At 39.4% G+C, this 23,189-nt stretch overlaps 1 protein-coding gene and 1 long non-coding RNA gene across 4 annotated transcripts in view; one reads left to right on the top strand and one right to left on the bottom strand.

Annotated features, from left to right (window-relative positions):
- Window positions 1-23,189, top strand: part of TTC29 (tetratricopeptide repeat domain 29) — a 358,212-nt gene that overhangs the window by 203,490 nt on the left and 131,533 nt on the right. The gene's annotated exons all lie outside the window — the stretch shown is intronic.
- LOC143818994 (uncharacterized) lies at window positions 171-21,200 on the bottom strand. Its single transcript, XR_013224722.1, has 4 exons — window positions 21,097-21,200; window positions 17,038-17,137; window positions 2,348-2,436; window positions 171-921 (listed from the first exon to the last, which is right to left on the bottom strand). It is a non-coding gene; the product is annotated as an uncharacterized LOC143818994 (long non-coding RNA).

Raw genomic sequence — 23,189 nt, forward strand, 5'->3', positions numbered from 1 at the left:
TTTCAATAAGTGACATTTGTTGCATAGTTTCTGTGTTTAGACTTTTGTTTTTGATTATACCAATGGAAACCTCTCTTGATTTCACCAAGATGCTGGTCTTTTCCAAACATGCTACAGATTCAGAAGTATTATTTAAATGCCCATGCAGAATAAAGGCCTTTCATATCAGCAAAGAACCAAGAAGGTATATAACTTGCAGAATCATTTTTTTTTACTTGGCTGACTTGTCTTTGAAATGGATGCAATCTACATAAGCAGTTCTGCAAGCACAGGGCTTTGAACTGCAACACTAAATCATTCCTGGAGTTAGTCTGCTAATGTTGAAAATGATTATAAACATCTCAGTTCATCATATTAATGAGTTATAGTCAATGGGAAAGGACAAAAATCCATAACTTTCCCACAAACTTAGTTAAACGTCAAGGTTTTTAAAGGCCTAGTTAGCAAGTATATTAGATGAGATATGTCAGTTTCCCAATTTACGACTCTGACTTGTCTCTTGTGATTCCTTATAGCCTCTAGCCATTCTTCTCTTACCTGAGGCATTCTCTGGCAAAAACCTGATGCTTCCAGTCATTCTGCATTCTTGTGTTCCTTCAAAAATAATTGGACAGGCAGCTCTCCATAAACAATCATCATTAGTCATATACAGTACACAGATAAGGACACCATAAATAAGTTGCCAGAGAATATATGCAGCTAAATAATAATAATTTGGCCAGCGAGTTTTTTAAAAATTGTGATTGACAGAGATTTAATGCACTTAAGACTTTTCTAGGCAGCTTGGTAGAACTGCGGTCGTTCCTTGATGCTGAGAGAGTCCTGCTCCCTGAAAAGTGACACTGACATTGGCCATTGAGATGGTTGCTGTTCGATAACATGTTCACTCTCCAGACTGTATGATTAAAGTCATTATGGGAACTGTCAGCAGGGCGGAAAAATGAAAAATGTCATAAAAAAACACAACCGGCAGAAGACTTAAAAAAAATTAACATTAAACTCAATTAAATAATCTGATTTTAATTTCCTAATTCCCAACTGGAATTAAAATTAAGTAACACAATTCAGTACCATTACCCTCATAATATGCACACGTAATATTTCATGCTTATCTTAGAACTAGAAATGAAATCACAGTTTGATTCCAAACACAGTTAAGTCAAAGAAATTTGGACATTAGTCCCCCCCTCCCCCGGATCTTAATGGGACCAGACCAGACATTAAGCACATGAAGTACTTTTACTTGAAAGTTGATTTCAGTGGAACCTAGAGAGGTGTGTTAATAGGACAGCAACAAATTAACTAAAAATATCTTTCAGTGGTTTGAACAAATGTATGGAGTAGGGCTTTTTGTTGTTCAAAAAAGTTTGTTATGATGAACTAATTGCCGATAAAAGTTTTCCACAGCTTATTTAAATATTGTAGGTTATATTATATATATGATTGTGAGAGTAGGAACAAGCAGAAGACTATGAAATTTGAAATTTAAAAACCTATCTACTTAAATCACTGGGCAATCTAATGGATCACTCAACAACATCAACAAATATTTCCAACCAGTACTTTAAGATGAATTTTTTTTTAGTAAAGATAGCTGTACACCAATTCTGCATAAAAGTGTGACTTTAATGAACATGTGTGTCTTATTCATAATATTTAAACAGGGATGCATATTTATATGTAGCAATACACAGTCTCACAATAATGATTTCACCTTCTCAAATTCTTACTAAGTTTCTTATAGGGTGCTCTGTGTGGATAAAGTATGCCTTATCATGGCTTGTTTAAAGAAACATTACACTGAATTTAATGTCATTTTTAAAGATAATAACACAACAGTAGTATTAATATGTGGTCTTTGACTTGACTTGACTCTGTAAACTCATGAATACTGAAGTGGTAATCTATTCTAAAGTTTGTTTTTATTCATGCATGCCAATGTAACTGCCAGGCCCTTTACTGTGTTGTGTTTTTAAATGCTTTGTACCAATCAAGAAGGCCTCCAGAACAGGGGGCAGCATCATTGTTTGATACTAATGCTGAGGCTGGCTTATATTTATTTTTCTCTCTTTGCCAGTTAAGCCCAGGTTTTGACATTAGGAACATTGTATTTGATATTTTCAGCATTAAAAACCACTTTAGGCTTTGGTTCCACTTTACTCCCAGTCAGAAAGATCAGAAAAAGCTCAAGTCACACAGTGAGAAACTTTATTCACTGAATGAGACATTATTCATTCCACTAGACTACAAATCAAAGAGTATCTCTTAGGCTGCTTAAAAATTCATTTTAAAATCTGATCCTGATTGTACTTTTATGGAAATTTCATACCATCAATCATCCTTTTACCTTTAGTCTCTTGGTCCACTGCTTTCCCCATAGATCTCATTCACTGTACCTCATTATAATTCTTTAGGTGAAAAAACAGAGTAAGAAACCTTAACAGAAAATGAGAGAAAGATGTAAATTTCTTGAGAAAAGTCAGGTTCACTAAGAAGCATGGCTAATGATATGTTCTGATCTAGGTTTTTTTAAATTAAAAGAGGAGGAGGGGTAGCGGAAAGGACAGAAAAGAAGTGAAAAACATGTTTCCCATGCAAATAACTTATTTGTACTTTGTATTCTATCTTGATAACATCATTTATACCGCTAAGCTGTCAAAATATTAGATGTGGGGGATGGGGAAGTTTTTCTAAAACTTTGTCAGTAAGAGTTTTGAGCTTCTCTAGAATTTCTCGTTTTTCTAAATTTGCTTGTTTAGTTCCACGAATTAGAAACAGGTTATGCTTCTGTGTTGCTATGATTATATAAACTCTTAAAGTTACATAAAAGGTCACATGTCTATTATGCTGTTACATAAAATCAGAGCAGTCACTCAGCTTCTTCAGAAGCCCTCTCTACCCGTGAGAAAGCAGAGATGAGACAGTATAGTACAGTATACTCTGGTTGGAGCCTAAATATGAGAGACATCCATATTTGCAAAATATTTTAAGTAATTATTCCTGTTTGCTAACTGTATGTATCTTGGAGATGTGTTTTCAAACTGTAAGACAAAAGCTGTGCTTGGCAATGAATACATTTTGTCCTGCACACCCAATGCATTTATAATGGATAAAGAGAATAGCTATCAGCCTCATGGGAAAAGAATGATTTCCCCACCCAACTCAGTTGGGTAATCTGTATTTCATTGCCTAATGCCTTTAACAAAATGTAGCCATAAACCATTGCATATTAGTAATAGGCATAATCCCTACAAAATAGGTTATTACCAGCACTTAGTGACTGGTTTCTTATTTAATAGCCTAAGGGGAAAGGCTTTTAAAAAGCTATACACAGTTTCCTCTCGGGCAATTTTAAATGGATGTATTAAGCTGCATTTTCTTCAGTTTTCCAAACACCTGTAACCTTATAAAACTCTAGTCTGAAATAGGTTGGATAAATCAGCCCTAATTAATATCTTATAAATATATTTTAACAGATATATAGGGAAAATATTATCAGTTGACCCAGAAAATTTAGGTTTGTCCTTGTGTTCTAGTAATAATAATTTATTTACATAAAACTGAAGGAAACTGAAGTTTTTGCTTAACTGATGGTTCACCCCACTAATGCAAGATTTTTAGAAAAATTACATTGGATTATAAATAATATATTAAAAATATATTTTAAAGAAAGATATTTGAAATTCAATCTGTCATAAAACTTTATTTTATTTATGGAGCAATTTCAAGTTTTAAATAAGGTGCTTTCTCCTCCTCAATAAAATCATTTTTAGCCATTTCTTCCAAGAATCCAATAAATATTTCTAAAACAAAGAAAATATCTCTGCAGAAGAATTAAGAAAATGAAAGAAAAGCATATACAGCAGCTATACTCCATCTTTCACAGATTATTCTACTCAATAAATGAGGTTTCAGATCCAGATTTTATTAATAAACATGTTCAGCAAGAATTCTCCTTGAATGGAAGTAGGATTTCCTTTGTAGATCAACACCTAGCATGTGAGGGGAAGAATGAGGAGACAACAAGGCTTTCATGGGGAATACTGGCTGCTGGGGAATGACTACTATGGCACACTGCATAACAGATGATGAATGCTGTCAGTTTTAATAGGCTGATCACCTTTTAGGCCAGGGGGGAACATAGTTTCAGATTCTAGGATCCTCCCAACCATTTAAAATGGAGTCACCTCGAAAGTGATTAATGAGTAGTGTTAGAAGTGATAACACAGACCAACCTAAGGAAGGAGGAAGGCAGGAGTATTCTGGGAACTCAACAGCATTCATGCAGACTCATGTTATGATGCCATTTATATAGGAAAACACTTGCATACACTTGCCAAATGCCTTTTTGCTTCTGTTTCAGTTTATTATTCAGAACTACGGCACTCTGTTAGGATTTAAATCAATATATAACTTCATGTGGTAGATACGTGGTAAAAACCAAATCAATGGAAAATATTAACAGGATATAAAATATTTATTACTATGGATAAACGAGCAACGTACTTGATATAGTGTATCCCAACTATTAATTTAAAAGAGCTATGAATAGAAACATTAACCTGAGTCTACTAGGTAAAAGTCAACTTATTGAGATAATTAGAAATAGTGAAAGGTATTAACTTCTGGATAGCATCGCATGACAAAACAGAATATGTATTCAACACAATTCAAAGTGCCAGCTGTCATCCACAGAGTCCATAATGGCTTTGCCCCTAAATATTTCAGACACCTCCTTAAGAACACATTGGATCATCCACTCCAGTGTTCTGTTTTGCACAGTAGCCAACCAGATGCCTCCAGGAAGCAGGATATCAACAGATGTTCAGAGTTGCACTGCCTGTGAACATGGAGGCTTCATTTAGCCTTAAAGGAGGTTAATACATCTGCTATATTTTGTCTCCTTCCCTTTTAATCACATACAGGCTAGTGGCTGTCACTGATTTTGTGGCAATATGTTCTTTAAGTTCATTGTGCCACAGTGTGAAGAAATACTTTTTTGTCCTGAATCTGTTGCCTTTGTTATCACCTTCACTGGGTGACTCCAATTTCTAGTATTGCTGTAAACCAAAAAAAAAAAAAAAATCTCTATCCACTTTCTTTGCCGCACACATAATTGTAAAAATGTTCCTTACACACTTTGTCCGCTCCCCAAAAAACTAAAAACAAATGTTTATCCTTGCAACAAATCCCTGTACCTTGGGTTGTTTGGGTTGTCCCTTTCGAAAGGTTACCAGTGCCACAATATCCCATTGAGATTAGTGTATTTACTTCATTTATATACCACTTTTTTTCCCCACTGAGGACCAAAAGTGGCTTACAACATTCAGTTCTGTAATTCTAATCCTCTGATACTTACTTGGTGGTCCAGGAACCACATGCCACTTGTGGGTTTTTTCAGGAAAACTGGGCAAGTTGACTGAAGGAGCTTGTGGTTGGCAGGTGGTTCCCATCTTACAACAGCTGCTGCTGAAGGAACAGGCAAGCTCCAAGTCTTTTGAGGGCCTGGCCTCATTCCAGTAATGGAACTAAATGTGGCTCTTTGCATTGAATGACTACCACTGCTCTAGAAGACTGCCAAGTCTGAGCTGATATGAATTTTGAAAAATCTATTTCATCAGAGAACTAAGATTAAGTAGGTCTGGTGAAACTTCAATTTAATTAAAAATATTGCTTTCATAAAAATGTGTTTTATTTGTAACAATTGCTACAATTCTTGTCATTTTTTTCTTTAATCTATATCTGTTTCAATTTCTTTCTTTCTTTGTTTTCCCTTTTCTTATTATTTGCTCTTTCTTGTTCTCTGTCTCTTGAGAAAAACACTTTTTCTATACCTCTCCTCGGTTCAAGTTACAACTTCTTTATGTGTTCCAGTGCAGTTGTTGAAAAACAACCATTTAGAGATTCCATTCAGTGAAGTTATGATGATTTACCAACAACCATAAATTAATTTAATACCCTGTTTAATCAATTAGAGTGAGTTAGTTCCCCATAATATAATTAATTTGCTGGTTTTACCCTATAAACAATTTATCACCGATAAACTTAATTAAAATTATTAAAAGCAATTAACTGATTTTACTTGGCCTGTGGGGGCTTAAGTCTCATGACCTTTTGCATTGTCTATATTTAGATTTTATGTGAAGATGCATGAAGTAAGGGTCTATGCATACACCTCTCTGGTGTATTATGGTGACCTAGATGTGAGTGATCAACTAGGAAATTCAAATCTTTTTTTAGTGATGGTCACTAAAGTCTGCTAGCTTCTGCTGGCAATAAAAAAACTGACCTCCTTACAAGATTGTTTTAATAGTTTTTAAAACAATACATGTTAAAACTTTGAACACGCAAAAAAACTTTCTACAAATGTTAAGAATTATAAGAAGAGTTCACTACCAATCACCTGTAACTTCAGGGAATGAGTTACATGACTGTATGTACGGAGCCACTGTTTTGAGTTGAAATTGCCTAACAAGAAACTAGACACTAGGCATTATCAATTCTCTGTGAGGTTCTTCTGTGTAACAGAGCAGCTGTACAAAGGAGAATAAATAGGAAGACCCACCTGAATTAGTTCATGCTAAGCATTAGGAACACAAGCTTTATGTGTCTGAAAGCAAGTGACTTTGGGCACAGAAGTGTCCCAGATGAAAAATACAAAATACAGGTGAGAGAGAGAATCAGAAAGCATGCTTGAGGCAAAGAGACAAGAGATCAAGGGTGAGCAAGCAGGGAATAGTTTTCTTTAGCTGTTCCTGAAACGGATTTTCTACAAGCAGAAATACTTCTCCTTGTGTATTTTTAGCCACCTATTTAAATGGACAGTATGTGATTTCCAGTTAAATAAATTAAAGATTGAAGGCTACTCTTTGTTTGAGATGTGCAGTTCTCTTCTCGGGTAAGACTCTTGATGCTACAGTAAATTACCCTAATTTTACACAGAGCATTATAAGGAACAGCTCCAGCATGCAAGGAACTGATGTTGGAAACTTTAACAATTCTCGTCACCTGAATAAGAAAGGTAATACCTGGAATTTCACAGTCATACACCATAGAGGCCACTGATGCTGTCAAAGCTGACAGGACCAAATACCTGCTGCCTATGACCAAAGTCACTTATTTTTGGAAACATAATGTTCAAGAGCATTGTGTATGAGCCTGAAAATGCTGGACTCCTGCTTTTACCCTGCTTTTACACACAGACTCATAACACCCTTTAGTATGTCTGTGACCTTAACCAGATGGGTATTCTATCCATGCCAAAGTTTCCGTTCGTACATCAGGATGAGAACTGTGGTCTTCTCACACACTTGACAGTACTAGTTATCTACACTCATTTGCTGATCTGAGACCTGCTTTTCATATCCCCAGTTAAAGATATCTGAGCAATCTCAGTTAAGCACCCCTGACTTGTGAAACATCAAAGGATTCCCCCCCCCCTTTTATTATACAAACACAGATTATAAATTAGGTATAACAAACTTCCTAATCTGAGTGTTTAACACAAGTATTTAGTTCTTGGAACAATGACTGTGCTGTGAGACTCCAGAAGTATCTTAATGGCAAATGAGACTTTCTCTGAGCTAGATACATATATTAATCATCCCCATAGAATGTTTTCAGATGCAGGACTGACTCTCAGGTGCACTCCTGTGTCATTAAATTGTAATGTGAAAAGCATTCAATGGCAGGAAAGTTAGATGAGTATCACAAGTGTTCAAACTTTATGGTTTCTGTGATCAGGGTAGTCCCCCACCCCTTTGTTTTTTGTTTCTCTATGGATGACAAAAATGCAGATAATGATGCATGAAACATAAAGAGGTGGCACTTTTTGTTTTTATTATGTGGTACCATACCATATTTTACAAGCAGCATGCACTGTCAATGTATTCCCCTTCCTTCGGTTTCACATCTCATCAACTCCACTTTAATTTCGGCAAAGCCGCCTTTGTTTTTTTTTTAAATCCATTTTTTAATTTATTTATCCAATTCCTTGGTTTGCATCTCCGAAGATCTTTCCACTTGTATGTCTGCTCTCCAATGTTTTATTTACATTGTTTCACTGAAGGGACTTTCTGTTTCATGACTAGCCCCCTTTTCAAAGCTCCAGGCTCAAACAGAATAACTTAGTATCAGATGACCTTTTGCACCGATTTTCCAGTCAAAGCTTAGGCTGCAGACCGCCAAAAGCAGTCCATATTACACGGCTCTCATTATGTACTGCAATTTCTGCAGTGTAGAGGTTGGTATTCAGAAACATGATCCTCTAGTTTTCATTGGCCTGTGCTAATATGGAAATTAGGATGATGATGAATTGATCAATGTTATCCTTTCATCTTCATTTGTAAAACAGTGTGAGAAACTTAACCTCACTTGGATGAGAACAGGTGGACACTCAGTTTTAATAGGCACTGAAAAGCATCTCATTATTTCAAAGAATTCAGAGTTTCACAAAATCAAATATTGTACTAATAACATTTCATAACAATGCTAAATTCAATGTCTAATTTAATAATTAATGCTTTTAAAAAGCAGACAGTTTTAACTTTCTCTTAGCCAGAGCAAAAACACCAACTTCAACCAGAGTATAGGTACTGTTTCAGAGCTATTATGCATTTGCTTTCAAGATTAACTATTATTATACAATTTTCCGTCCTCTTGATCACATTTAAATAGAACTTGTAAAGGTTCCCCTTGACTGCAATAGTTGGTAGAAATAATTCTGTAAAGGCTGTCATTAGTGCAGACTGACACATTTGTCTGAAGAAAGATTCTGAATAAGAATCATTTCATGGACTCTGACTTTTTGAAAATATGTTGCAAATAAGCAATATCATCAACACGATGAAATCTTTTCACTGCCACTTTGTGAATCAAAGGAACACAGCTAAAAAAAAAAAACCCAATCCAATATATCCAGGAATAGTTTAAGGCAGTGCAGAAGGAATGGAATAGCTGACAGGATGGCAGGGGAGATCAGGAAGAGCAATTCTTTCTAACAGGCTGTTCTCTGTTCTCACAGTTGATTTAAGATTTCTACCCCTGATTCACACTTTGTATGCACTGCTGAGCATATGAATAGCTCTGTGTATAAAACTGACCTTAGATCCCCATGCACTTTCTATAATTTCAAAGTCTCAGAGTCGACTCACAGAAGCATCTTAATGAACATGAGCCACAATGTTAGTTCTTCTTAGAAGAGAAATTGTTCCCTTGGAATGTTTCAAAAATGGAAATCTATTCATCTGTATTGCCCAGCATAGTCCTCCTAGAAACTATGAGGTGGCCCAAGTTGTGTGAGAAAGTGGAGACTTCCAAAGTTTCCATTAACAAATTTTAGCACCTGGATCTTTCAGTGGGTTGTTACCATCATATTTGTCAGATAAAAAACAAAATACAGCAAATGTCGCTAACCTAAACGGTTACATCCTTCTAAGCCCATTGACTTCAGTGCTTAGGACTCCACTGTCAGCCATGCTGCATCTCCCTTCCTCTTGTACCACCATTACAGAAGCAGGAAAAGACTTGGGGTCTCTCATACTTCATCATTCAAAGATAGTACTGCACAGATTGTCCAGTCCTGTAAGAGTGCATCTTTTTAACCATGCAATAACATCACTGTCTGAATCAGGTTGCTGTAGAGACCCTTTTCTGGATCTCCCAGGGGCAACTGTGTTTTAGCGTGAAGCTGATATATAACCGCTAAACATGTTCTTTATAAAATCATGCCCCTTCTCATCATGAATCCACTATAGAAATAATCTCTTTTTTGCCAGGATGAAACTGCAAAGCTTCCTTCCATTTCAATTCAAATGGGTAGCCATGTTGGTCTGAAGTAGCACAATAAAATCAGAGTCCAGTGGCACCTTTAAGACCAACACAAATTTATTCAAGGTGTGAGATTTTGAGTGCTTGCACTCGAAAGCCCACGCCTTGGATAAATCTTTGTTGGTCTTAAAGGTGCTACTGGACTCTGATTTTAGAGTTCCATTTCAATTGTTGGATAGGAATGTTGCATTCCATATGGGGTGGGGGGACTCCCCTTTTTCAGCCCTGAGCATTAGGCTACTCTCCTCAATCTGGCTTATTTTATGGAAACTCACTGACTGTCCTGAGACTTGCCATAAGCAGACAGAGGACTGTGGTTTACATTCCATAATTAATGTAAAGAAATAAAAAAAGCATTTTAAAAGTTGTCTCACTTTCTACTGTTCTTTTATTTAAAAAAATTGAGGCTACTTTGAATATTTAAATAGGAAAGGCTGGCTTTAAAATTTGGGTGAAAATACTAATACAAACACATTCTTCATATGGAGTAGCAGAAATCAGTCTTCTCCTGCTGGCTTTTTAAGACTGACTTTTTAGTGCTATGCATGTCTGGGCTTTTTCATGCCTAAACATGAATTGTGTTCGTTCTTCACTTCCTTGAGTGGTGAATGTACAAGCCTCGATGCAGGGTAATGACTGGGGAAGGCACTGGCAAATCATCCTGTATTGAGTCTGCCATGAAAACGATGGAGGGCGTCACCCCAAGGGTCAGACATGACCCGGTGCTTGCACAGGGGATAGAAGAAGAAGAAGAAGAAGAGTTGGTTCTTTTATGCCGCTTTTCCCTACCCGAAGGAGGCTCAAAGCGGCTTACAGTCGCCTTCCCATTCCTCTCCCCACAACAGACACCCTGTGGGGTGGGTGAGGCTGAGAGAGCGCTGATATCACTGCCCGGTCAGAACAATTTTATTAGCACCGTGGCGAGCCCAAGGTCACCCAGCTGGTTGCATGTGGGGGAGCGCAGAATCGAACCCGGGATGCCAGATTAGAAGTCCGCACTCCTAACCACTACACCAAACTGTCTCACCTTTACCTTTACCTTTACCTTTATGTCTGGGTTGTCAAAAATTAGTGTGAACAAGCAACCATTGAGTGACTGGACACTCAGAAAAAAATCTGCTTAAGAACTGGTAATCTATCTCCAGTCTTCAGGATGTAGTGCCCATCAAAAATTTAGGAAGGACTCACCACCAACTAGTGGATAGGAGGAGAGAAACACTTTGGAACCAGTTGAGTTTAAAGAGAGGGCGGCAGAGAGGAAAGTGTCGTAGCTGGAATTAGCTAAAAGCTGAGTGCATCCCTGGAACTGGAAACTGCTACATGGGAATCCTGAGGTTGTGCTATCTGCTGCACTGCCTGATTGCTCTCACTGTGCCCTGCTAACGTATTTGTCAATAACCCCATATTTCAAAGACACTCAGAGTTTCAAGTGCACTCTCCTCCAAAGGAAATCAGTCCCTGCATCGAGACTTGTATACTCACTACTCAAGGAAGTGAAGAACGCACACAATTCATGTTTAGGCATGAAAAAGACACCAACTCCTGGGAAGACAATAGAGAGTTACTGTTGATTGCAATTGGGAAGGTAGCTTTGTTCCTAGGGGCATAATACTAAACTTGTGAATCAAAGGAAAAGGTACGCAGACAATTTAAGCAGAATGTTCTGATTAGCTCAGAGGAGCGCTGCAACTTTCAGTTCCATGCTGAGCTCTTTCATACATGCCTATGCTTGCTTTTTGAAAAATTTAGAGCAGATCTGTGAATGATCAACGACAAGTCATGAAAGAATCCTCATATGTTTAGGAAAGTATGGAGTACAAGGAAGTCTACAGGTGTGAGTCTGTTTTTCAAGAAAACTGTAGTCTTTGTGCTCCTGACAGCTTCACTAACGGGAAGAAAAGGCTTCCCAACTTGTTTGCTATTGTATGGGATGATGTGTGAAACCCAAAGAACACCGTTTCACATTTGTTAGACAGTGGTGAAATGATCAAAAACTTGTTTTGACTGGTAAACAGAGCAAGCATAGAAAGAAAATTACAACATTTCTGCCACACCGGGGTCTTACTTTTAAAGAGCTTCTTTTAGAAAAGAGAGTGGCTTAGCACACTCAGAAATTACATGTCATCATCATTTTCAAGAAAGTCTTAATTTATGAATGCGAAGCCCTGTAATTCTTTTTGCACGCAATGCAAAATCATAATGAGGCTTGTGTTTAGGTTATTATAATTTGGGAACCCACAAAGACTTGCAGGGGGCATCTCGTTTCCCCCTCCCTCACTACATCCTCTTTCCCTTCTCTGAAAGCGTCCATAGCCTCTCCTCTTTTCCAGCTTCCTTCTCTCCTTTATGCCTAGCAGCCAATTGACCTTTATCTGCTCCCCAGGATCTTTGGCATTTCTTCCTTCCCTTCACCTGGCAGCCTCTCCCTAGAAAAACTATGTCCCAGTTGCCCATTGCAAGTTGCCCAGTGCCAACTTCAAGGGTCTCATTTGCACTGGGGAGGGGGAGCCTGCAAGGACCTGCAGGTGGCACCTCATTTTGTCCTGCATTCCCTACACACACTATTTCTTCTTTCTCTCATCCGAGCAATCCCCATATCTTCATCTTTTCCTACCTCCTCCTCTCCATCACACCTACCTGCCAACTGGCCTTCTATCTTATTCCCCATCTTATTTCTCCACATTTCTTGCCTTTCTCAACAATGGAGATCTAGTGTAGCTTACATCATTCTCCTCTCCTCTGTTTTATCCTCACAACAATCCTATGAGGTCGGTTAGTCTGAAAATGTGTAACTGGCCCAATGCTACCCAGTTAGTTTCTACAGAAGAATGGGGATTTGATGTTTTTTTTTCTGACACATGAGATGCACTCTCTATGCAGAGTAAAATAATAGCTGAGAGTGGTGTTCCTAGATATTACATATCTTAGAAGGCAATGCTCCAAAAACAAAAACAACATTTTACCAGTATTTGTTGGGGCTACACCTAACAGATTTCCTTTGACCACCCAGCTATACTTCATAATTGGTTTTAGATATGAGTGCATTATTTAATATTACTGACCACTGGGAAAGACGCGTTTGGTCTGTTCATGTGCAGTTAGATCAGTAGTTTTTTAATATAGTTTTTAACCTAATATTGGTGCACTTTAATAATAATAAATAACTGTTAAAATTTTATATTGTTTTATAGCTCAACTTTTGAGCTCCTGACTTTGTTAAGGTTGGATTTTCGTTCCCTTTTTGGTTTTGCATTTGATTTGATGTCCTAGCATGAAATTCTAAACATTCTAAACTACATTGCACTGGCTTTCTGCTGGATTGCTGTTGTTTAACTGTAGCAAACAGTAGCCTAGGTGAGTCAAGTTGCCTAAGTCCTCCATCAAAAGCCAAAACTCTTCCTATCTTTTACTAACTGAAACCAAGCAGAAACCAAGCCTAGCAACAACCCCTGATGGCCATTGAGGACCTCTGTTTATTAAAGTTAAAGGTATAATTTTAAAAGATTTTTCTGCAAATTTATTTATTTTTAGATTTATACCCCACACTTCCCCAGGGGGATCAAAGAGGGGTATAAATCTGAGGGATTTCTCTGGTTTATTGAAAGATCCATCTTGTCTGCTTGCCACTCCAATCTCTGGATTATGTATCATCAGATTTGTCCAACTTTACTGAAGTGGCCCACTGGCCTTATCCACTGGGCCGAACCTGAGGCCGGGATAGGCATCCTCTTTCTCCAACCCACCCAGTGTAAAAATAAAAACAAAAAACCCCCACATACACAACCAACCTCAAGAGGACTCACCATACTGGACTCCAGTACTGCTACTAAAAGGTCAATCACAATAGAGTAGCCTTGGCTGGGAAAGGTTTTTTATGGGCAGGGCTCCTCCCCTTCCAACCCTCTCCTTCCAACCATCATTGGCCATTTGGGGAGGGGGCAGGTTGACCTACTCAAATAAGGTAAAAACTACCCTAGGTCCTTTTAAATATTATATATGTGTGTGTAAAATCTCACCCAACCCTTGTAACCCCTCTAGGTCTCTGAAGTAACTCTGGGGTTATATGTAACTGTGGTTGGGAAATGCTGGCATAGAGACAAAGACATTATGTTCAGTATAAGTAAAACTGGGGTGGGTGGATTGCCACAAGAATCTTGTATACCTTGGAATGGAGACTGGATGCTTGGGAAGGAGTTTCAATGAATGGGTGATATTGTGCTGAAATTGGCAGCGGTTTATTTTCCTAGGGAAAAGGGAGGGCATGATTCAATAGTAGCAATTGCCTTTCCAAGAGGCATTTCCATGTCCTCATGTTTTCCTGTCCTTATGTTGTTGGCAACCAATGGTGATGCAGAAAGGCTTTGCTATTAGTTAGACAGCACAAGATAAGGTAGGATATCAATTGGGTTTCTGATGGGAAAGCAGCGGAAAGAACAACACTGAAGTCAGGATTTACCAAGGCAAGCCAGGATTCAATGACTGCATGGATCAAAACTCAGTTTCATTAACTAGCCTCAGCTAAAAGAAGCCATGGGTTCCTGTTAGGTCTGAATAGAGTCATTATCATCTTCCTTCATTGCCATGTAAATCTTTGAGTCTTTATTCTCTTATTCCATTATAACATATTTTGGGGCACCAATCTCTAACATACCCTGCTAGACCCCCTCCCTGCTTAGAACACAATATTTTCTGATTAAAACATAGCTCAAGTGGCACCCCTACTAATTTAATGCTAATTTACTCTCTCCTTATATATGTAATCCAGGCTTTCTCAACCAGGGTTTCATGAAAACCTGAGGTTTCTTGACAGACCCAGAAGGGTTTCTTGAATGGGTGGGAGTTAATTAATTTTAAATATATTTTTTTAATTTGTTACACATCTATAAACATATATGATCATGTTGACCCACCCACCCCTAAAATGGCCAATGATGGGCCTGGAGGGGGTGGGAAGGGGAGGAGCCCTAGGTGGCTATGCTTCCCAACCATATTCTGCATGATCACACCACTTCTAGGGTTTCTCAAAGCCTGAAAAATGTTTCAGTAGTTTCTCAAGAGTAAAAAGCTTGAGAAAGGCTGATGTAGTCTGATAATTTGCAATTAATTGTCTGAAGAATTGTGCATGCACATGAAAGCTCGCACCTTGAATAGAATTTCATTGGTTTTACAGGTTTCACTGGACTCAAACTTTCTCCTGCTACTTCAGACCAACATGGCCACCCACCTGAATCTGATTAAAACAGTAATACCACAGCACTCCTTCTATGCATCATTATTATGTTATGTGCTTCAGCCCAATTATTAATAGAGCGTTCAGGTATCATCTGATAATCTGCCACTATTACAATTGATCTCCAGGTGACCAAAATCAGTTTGCCTGGAGAAAATAGCAACTTTGGAGATGGACTCTATAGCATTATCGAGGCCCGTCCCCAAACTCCCCCTTCCCAGGCTACACTCCCAGATATCCAGGTATTTCCTAACCCACACCCGGTTGTCTTAAACATGAGCCTCAGGGGAAAGTAGCAAATTAATTAATTAATTAATTAAAATATTAGGCTTGTTCAAGGATATAGTTTTTAGGATCCGGAACAAGTTCAGTGGTTCTGATCTCTCCCATTCAGACACTGAGGGTATTTCAAACTTTGTCAATGAGACTGACAAAGACCATCAGCCTCAGCTCTGAGGTCTTAACAGGCAGCTTCTCTTATTTAGGCAGAAATGTATAGCAAGGGGAAAGAATCTGTTTCCTTGTGTGCACCTAAAGAAGACAATAAGAAACTGCCGTCTACACAAATCCTTGTGAAGAAGAAGAAGAAGAAGAAGCATTCGTTTTCATATGCCGCTTTCTTCTACCCGAAGGAGTCTCAAAGTGGCTTACAGTCGCCTTCCCATTCCTCTCCCCACAACAGATACCCTGTGAGGTGGGTGAGGCTGAGAGACCCCTGATATCACTGCTTGGTCAGAACAGCTTTATCAGTGCCATGGGGAGCCCAAGGTCACCCAGCTGGCTGCATGTGGGGAAGTGCAGAATTGAACCTGGCATGCCAGATTAGAAGTCCACACTCCTAACCACTACACACCAAACTGGCTCTTTTTTACTTTTGAATTATATTTTCTACCCAGCAAAGCTATTAGGAAATGAAGCCTATACCTTTCACATTCTGATCTAATTATGGTAGTCACGAGTGCATTTTGAAAAGTGATATTGTTTGAACTTTGAAAGAATTCACTTGTATTTTTTAAAATTAAAGTGTATTTTGTATAATAGCTTCATTTGCCAAGAGAAGTATAGGTTTTTAATGACAATTAACATTCTAGTTTGCATCATCATTTCAAATAATTGATACATTGTGAAAAGCAAACAATGGGTGGTTCCAACTACCGTTTCTAATGCTGAAAGAGAATTGGAAGGTCCCCTTTGACCACTAAAAATTGCTGTACTGGGGACTCAAGGGACTTGAACGAACAAGGACCATGTGGGATGAAAGGTGATAGTAATGAGGAGAATTTGATGGGACTCAGTGAAAAAGCTGGCTGGATTCAACCCATGATCCCTCAGTCACTTTGCACTCTTTTTAAGGTTTTTAACAACTATTTAAAAGTATTTATTTAATTTTACTCATACCTGCTCACCAGAATTTCATCAACAACTAGTAGGCAGTCACTAGTAGACACAATTCACTAGTAGACAGACAGGCAGCTAGTATAAACATCAGGGTAAATCAATTATCACAATTCATAAACATCTCCCATTTGTTTCAGTTTGGAGATTATCCAGCAGAAAGTCTAAAATGCCAAATACTATGCAAATGTCCTCTGCTTTATGCAGTGGGAAGGGTTTCTTGTAGACACCCTTGTAGACCAAGATCTCTGCATTCTAGACTCTGAAAAGTTAAAGTGTGAAATTGAAAAGTTAAACAGTAACTAGCAAATATCTAATCTGAAGTTTCATTGACCTGATACTATATCTTTATAGCTGTTTTGGAACTCACAAGACACAGGAATATCACATTTAAATGCCTCTACATAAAACAGAAATGTTAAGACTTACCTCTCTATCTAATTTGTTATTTATGAAACATGTAGGCACAAGGAATCCAAGAGCAATAAATAAATGTAATGCCAATGTGGGAGAATGCTTATGGGGCAGCTTTGAGTCAGCAGAGCCCTGTGAAAGAGGAACAGAGTTGCTACAGGCCATCTTACCTTGTAATGTAAAACTGTCATCTGTTATGTTAATATAGTCAAGAGGTGATCATAATCTTCTCCTTCTCGGAAACAGTCCAACAGCTGCCTCCAGTTGATCCTGAGCAAATAAAAACAGTGATAAATAATTAGAGCATGTTGTTAATGCTGCCCTGATTAAGAAGAGATTGTAAGAAATTAAGAAGCCTTACGAACACACACACCAAAGATCAGTGGCTGACGGGAAATAAGGTAGGAAACATACTGTAGGCTGTAATAATTGCTGGCTGCCCAGGGAAAAGGCATCAAGGCCAGAACAGGCATGGTTCCATGCAAGCACACCCTCTAATTATTGAAAAACCTGTGTAGAGTCTCAATGTTAATCAGTCTCCAAGAGACTTCAGCTTTATGTGGTTAGTGCAGATTTATGGCATTTTTCTTTTTTTGGTTATTAAAACTGATATTTCACAAGGAAGGATCTTTCTCCAGACAACTGTTAAAATGCAGAGTTTCAGCCATAAAAGAAAACGGCAGGATTATTCTGAGACTATTCCACAGAGAAGCCAAACAAGGAGGATAAAACACATCAAAGACACAGTGAAAAAATTTAAAAGACTAAAAATTAGTTGAAGACATAACAGTCGGCCCATAGATACAAGAGGCTGCACTGTAATTAATTTCAGTGCTTGTTGCAATTATAGGGATAAACACTGCATCCACAAACACAACATGAATGGCACATAATTATTATTAGGGAGAAACAAATTGTTGGATTTGTATGAATACGTAACTGGAGAGAACTGCCACATTAGTAAAACTAGAGATTTCGAAAGTTATGAAGCCCATATTTACCAGTCTTGCTTGGCTATCCTAATGTTACTGTTAATACTGTAAAATAGAGGCATGAAGTGCCAGTGTGATTAATGGTAGGATTAGGTACAAGGCACAGTATTTGTCCTGATGTACTTTGCTTAAAGGATGCAGAACAGCCCAGTGGCCACAATATTGTGTCCGTAGCCTGAGGTTTGCCAGAATGCAACAGCATGCTTATAGCAAGTCTTCCTTCCTGCTGAGTTCTTTGAACAGAACAATCCAGATTTTATTGCTGCAGGGCAATTACTGCTCCTTGGGAGAGTCAGACAGGATTGCCAACCCTGGCTTGGGAAATTTCTGGAGATTTGAGGGGTAGATCCTGGGAAGGGAAGGGAGGGACATCAGTGGGGTATAATGCCACTGAGTCCACCATGTGAAGATGTAATTTTCTCCAGGGGAATTGATCTCTGTTGTCTGGAGATCAGTTGTAATTCTAGGAGATTTTGAGGCCCTAAGGATAGGGGTGCCACCCCCCCCCCAGGTGAGACTTTAGGTTCTCCTGGAATAAAAGCTTATGTCCAGGTGACAGAGATAATTTATCCTGGGGAAAACGTCTGTTTTGGAGGGTGGAATCCATAGCATTATATTCCACTGATCCCCCCCCCCAAACCCCATCCACTCCTGGCTCCACCCCCAAAGTATCCAGGTATTTCCTGATGCAGAGCTGGCAAACCTAACTCCTACCCTGGGAATAGTGCTTGGAAGCAGTGAGAACCAATTACTGCTTCTGTTGTCAAGCTCATCCTGTACCCCAGAATGCCCTTAGATACATCAGCAAGCAAATGACTACAGCAATTTCTCTTTTCTACTATGTCTACTTCCCATTTAGGAAGAGTTAACAATACCATAAATTGCTGCTTGTGGCCCATGACAAATCCTTCCTACCTACATCACGGAGCAACCAAGCACTGGGTGCTCTGAGGAATCAAGACCTGCAGTGATTTAGCTGCAATGGCAAAAGATTCCAAAGGATAATGCAAGATTATGAAGTGAAATGGTGCTCTAGTTCAGTCTTTATCAACCTTTTGATCATGGAGAAGCCCCTGAAATAAATGTCCAGGATTTAAGGACACCCAGAAGTGATGGCAGCTGACCATGCCTCCCTGCCATACCCCCTAGTGGCCTTTCACTGTCTCCCACTACTATGGTGGCTTTGCCTCATGTAGGCCAGAAAAAGGGGCAGGAGTTGAGAAGACAGCTCTGACCCCCCCACACACACACCATGCCACAACTGATTCTCCCCTCTTTGATTTTTACACCATGGCCTACCCACCAATCCCTCCAGATGGAGGCAACCAGTTCCCCAGCTTGTGGCCAAGCCCATTAAGGCAGGAAGGAAAAGGCCATGCCTCCCCCCCAGGAGCTCCCACAGGTGGGAATCCCAGCTCTAGGTATTCTGTGTTAGGTATTCTCAAGGCTTGAAGAACTATTTGGCCTGGGCCTCGGTCTCAAAGTAGGCCTAAAATTTCAAGTCTTGCTAATTGTTCAGCATTTAAGAAGTTTCACAACTTGTTTTTATGCACGTCATTTTTTAAAAATTTAATATGGCTGGTACCTCAAAAGCATGGATCTATCTGGATTTTTGAGAAGCAGAAGACAGAGTTACTAGACTGTAGCCAGCAACTCCTGGGAGCAATTGGGGGTGGGGGTGGTCCTCCAGCATTTTGCAAAACTCTGGTTTTCCTCCTTCCCTTCCCTTCCCTCCAGTTCCTCCTACTGGCATCTGCATCCCTATCCAGAGACCTCACAGTAGCAGCCCCATACTTCTGCTGCTGCTTGATAGGGCAGTGGAGGGGGAAAACGGGGGAGATGCTGTTGTTTCAATAGTGCAACATCACTTCTAGCACAAGCACAGAAATTATGTCATTGCATTAGGCATGCTTTAGGATTCCGCTACAACGCTATCAAGTTAGTGACCTCATGGCATCAAAGTGACAGCAACCAGTTTTTTCCTGCCCCCCTGAACCTCCCTTCAGCTGCCAGTGCTTGGCTGGTAACCCTGATTGTCCCTTCTTTAACCTAGTGGCAGAAGATAAAAGCTAAAGCTTTGTTATCTGCATGTCTCTGAATTGGCATGAAGCTCTCCTAATACATTCTGAAGAACAGCCATTAATCTTCCAGCTTCAATAGTTCAGTTTTTTTTTGTTTATTTTTCTTTTGTATTAGGTGGTAATTTAGATGTAGCTGTTGAAGGGTCTTCAGTCTGTGTAAGAAATTCTCAATAATCCCTAGAGTTTTGTATCTTGTTTGAAAGTCCTTCCCTTGTTTTTATCAGTTGTCATCTACTGTGCTTGAGTGTTTTACTCTTGGGTATTTCAATTATATATGAATGTGAGTGTTTTACAGCAGCTAGGTTTCATTTGCCATCTTTGTATACAATTGGAGCAACCTACATATAACTTCAGAAGTAGTACTACAAATGGTTATATTCAGATTTAGTTATTTTTGTTTTGCTTTTGGCTGCTTGCTTTTATTTGATAATTGATTTCTACATGACCCTTGCTATCAAGTTCAAACATAATATTTTAAATCCTTTTTTAAAGTCCCACTGTTCCAGAACTAACAGACAAATTTTATTTTTATTTTTTAAGTAGATTTTTATTTTTCAAAAAAGAACAGAAAATAAAATTGTTATCATTAGTACATCATATTAATTATTTACACTATAATAACAAGACAAATTTTATTTTTGAATTAATTCCAAGAACATGGTGGTAGGACAACAAAAACATTGTTAACCCATTCACAAAAAGAGTTTCTAAACAGAGAACTGACTGGAAATCATAAATTTGTTTCACCTCTGTTAAGTGAATTAACCATATGCTCTGCTAAATGAAATGAGTGGAACAACCTCCATGCCTGATTTGCAGGGGATGCCAGCATATACTTCCTATGCTGAGCTCAGAATTTAGACAATGAGTGTTCAAATAAAAATTATAGTGAACACAACCATGCAGAGTATCTACTCTGGATTTATGATCAAGCTGAATGAAGTTTTCTTTCTTGTTTTATATTTATATATATATATATATATATATATATATATATATATATATATATATATATATATATATATATATATATATATATATATATATATATATATATACTAGTAAAAAAGCCCATTGTATACCAAATACAATGGGCGCTAGCAGGCAGGGGCAGAGCGAGGGACTGGCGAGGGTAGGGTGAGGAAAGGTGGCTTACCCGTGAGAGGGCTGTAGCGACGGAGGGCGGATCCTTGGTGGTGTCTTGTGGCCATCGGCCATGTTTTTTTGCTGGCGGTGTCTTCATCGAGGCTTGCGGCGGCTGTCAGAGGTGGCGGCCTGACGCGGGGAGAGGCGCAAAGCGCCTCTCGCCGCATCAGGCCGCCTGGCAGGGAGCCCCCGGCAGCCGCACTCTGCGCGACTGCCAGGGGTTCCCTCGGGTGGCGGCCTGACGCAGCGAGAGGCACTTCGCGCCTCTCACTGCGTCAGGCCGGGAGCAACTGCAGTTGCTGGGGCTGGGAATCAGAAGCGCCTGACGATTGGTCCCTCCGGTTGTCTGTCATGAGGAAGGGTCCAATCCAGATCCTTCCTCATCCCGGACACATCCCGCCCCAGAACGCCTTACTCTTTTATTTAGTCCATGGCGCCCGCGGTGCCACGGGTGGTGTACAGATATGTCGCTGTATTAGACTCTTTCTTGGATGAGGCAGGAAAGAGTTCTAGAGCTGGACCAAAGCCTTGGATCCTTAGCCCAAAATCTAACAGAAATAGAAGTCCGAAGACCATTTCCGCATGGAGACACAAACCTTATGCTGCCTCCTGCTTGCAAACGCGCGGTTGTAAGCCTCACATTTGCATGCCTCCTCACAGGAGACCCCTCCTGCATTTTCCCTCTGCTTCATGGTGACTTTTTGTCTCCCAATGAGGCTGCAAGGGAAAACAAGCTGAACTTCTCCACCCATTCCTTGGCTAGTCACCAATCACAGCACAGCAGTTCTCTTGTGAACTCTTGTGAACTCAAATTTTCTCTCCCCCCCCCAAGCCCCCAAATTATTTTTTTATTACTTCTGCATTGCTAAGCGGTAATGACGCAATACAGAAGCATTTTCAATTTTAAAAATTAACACTTCCATGTTGCTATGGAGAAATGCCAGGACAATACAGCATTCCTCACCCTTTTTCGGGATTCATGGTGTTTTGGACTCTGTGTCCAAATTTGTGAGAGGCTGGAAATGATAACTGGACCCCAAAAAGTGATTTTGTGTAAACAGTGGTCATATAAACAAAGCGTACAGATGCCTGGCTTTCCCCCTCCATGTGGGCTTGCCCCTGGTTTCTCCATTATGAGAAGTGCAATAGGAGGTGGCAAATCCAGTTTTGGCGATTTCCCTCATCCTGAGGCAAATCTGGCCAAAACTCAAATCAGTCCCTGGACAACAGCAAGATGCAGACGACATCAAGTGGCGGGAGCTCTAAAACCCGGAGGCCGTCCAGAGGCAGATTCCTCATGCGGAAATGTTCAGATGTTGATTACCCATTAAAGGCATCAGATCAAAAATCCCAGTTAGTGTTTCTGCTGGGTACTCAAATTGTCCCATGGCAACTTCATTGATTTCCCTCTTGGTTGGTCACTTTACTATATCTCCTGCCCTTCTTTACTGGTACTGGTTCATCTTACATATATAGAAAACCATTCATGCTCTTTTCACAGATAATCCTCAGTCCACCTATGCTTTTGGGCCCCATGTAATGGGAAATATGTACTTTAATGGGGCAGTCTTCTGAGCTATCATCTGAGCACATGGAAAGATATTTTAGATTTCCTGAACCGGACTGCTATGGCAGTAGTATATGCTACACTATAATCCCGTTATGTTTGTTAGTACCAAAAGATATTGCTTGAACATCTAACTGCATGAGAAAATCTGTTAAAAGACCACATTCAGATATGAAGAAGAGTTTTTTATAGCCTGCTTTTCTGTGCTTTAGGGAAACTCAAAGCTTACAATCTCCTTCCCACCCAATAGCAGGCACCTTGTGAGAAAGGTTGGGCTGAGAGAATTCTGACAGAACTGTGACTGTTCCAAGGTAATCCGACAGCCTTCATTTGGAGGAGTGGGGAATAAGTTCTGGTTCTCCTGATTAGAGTCCCCCAGTGTTAGCCATTATAACACATTGGTTCTCCATTTGTGCATTTGAAAGAAAATACCAGTGTTTTTATAGTAGAGATCAGAAAGAAGTTGAACACATCAAAACCGTTTTGAAAATACCTTAAACATCTAAGGCAGCAGTCCCCAACCCCCGGTCCGGGTA

The sequence above is a fragment of the Paroedura picta genome, chromosome 10 (assembly GCF_049243985.1).
Source record: "Paroedura picta isolate Pp20150507F chromosome 10, Ppicta_v3.0, whole genome shotgun sequence".
NCBI lineage: Eukaryota > Metazoa > Chordata > Lepidosauria > Squamata > Gekkonidae > Paroedura > Paroedura picta.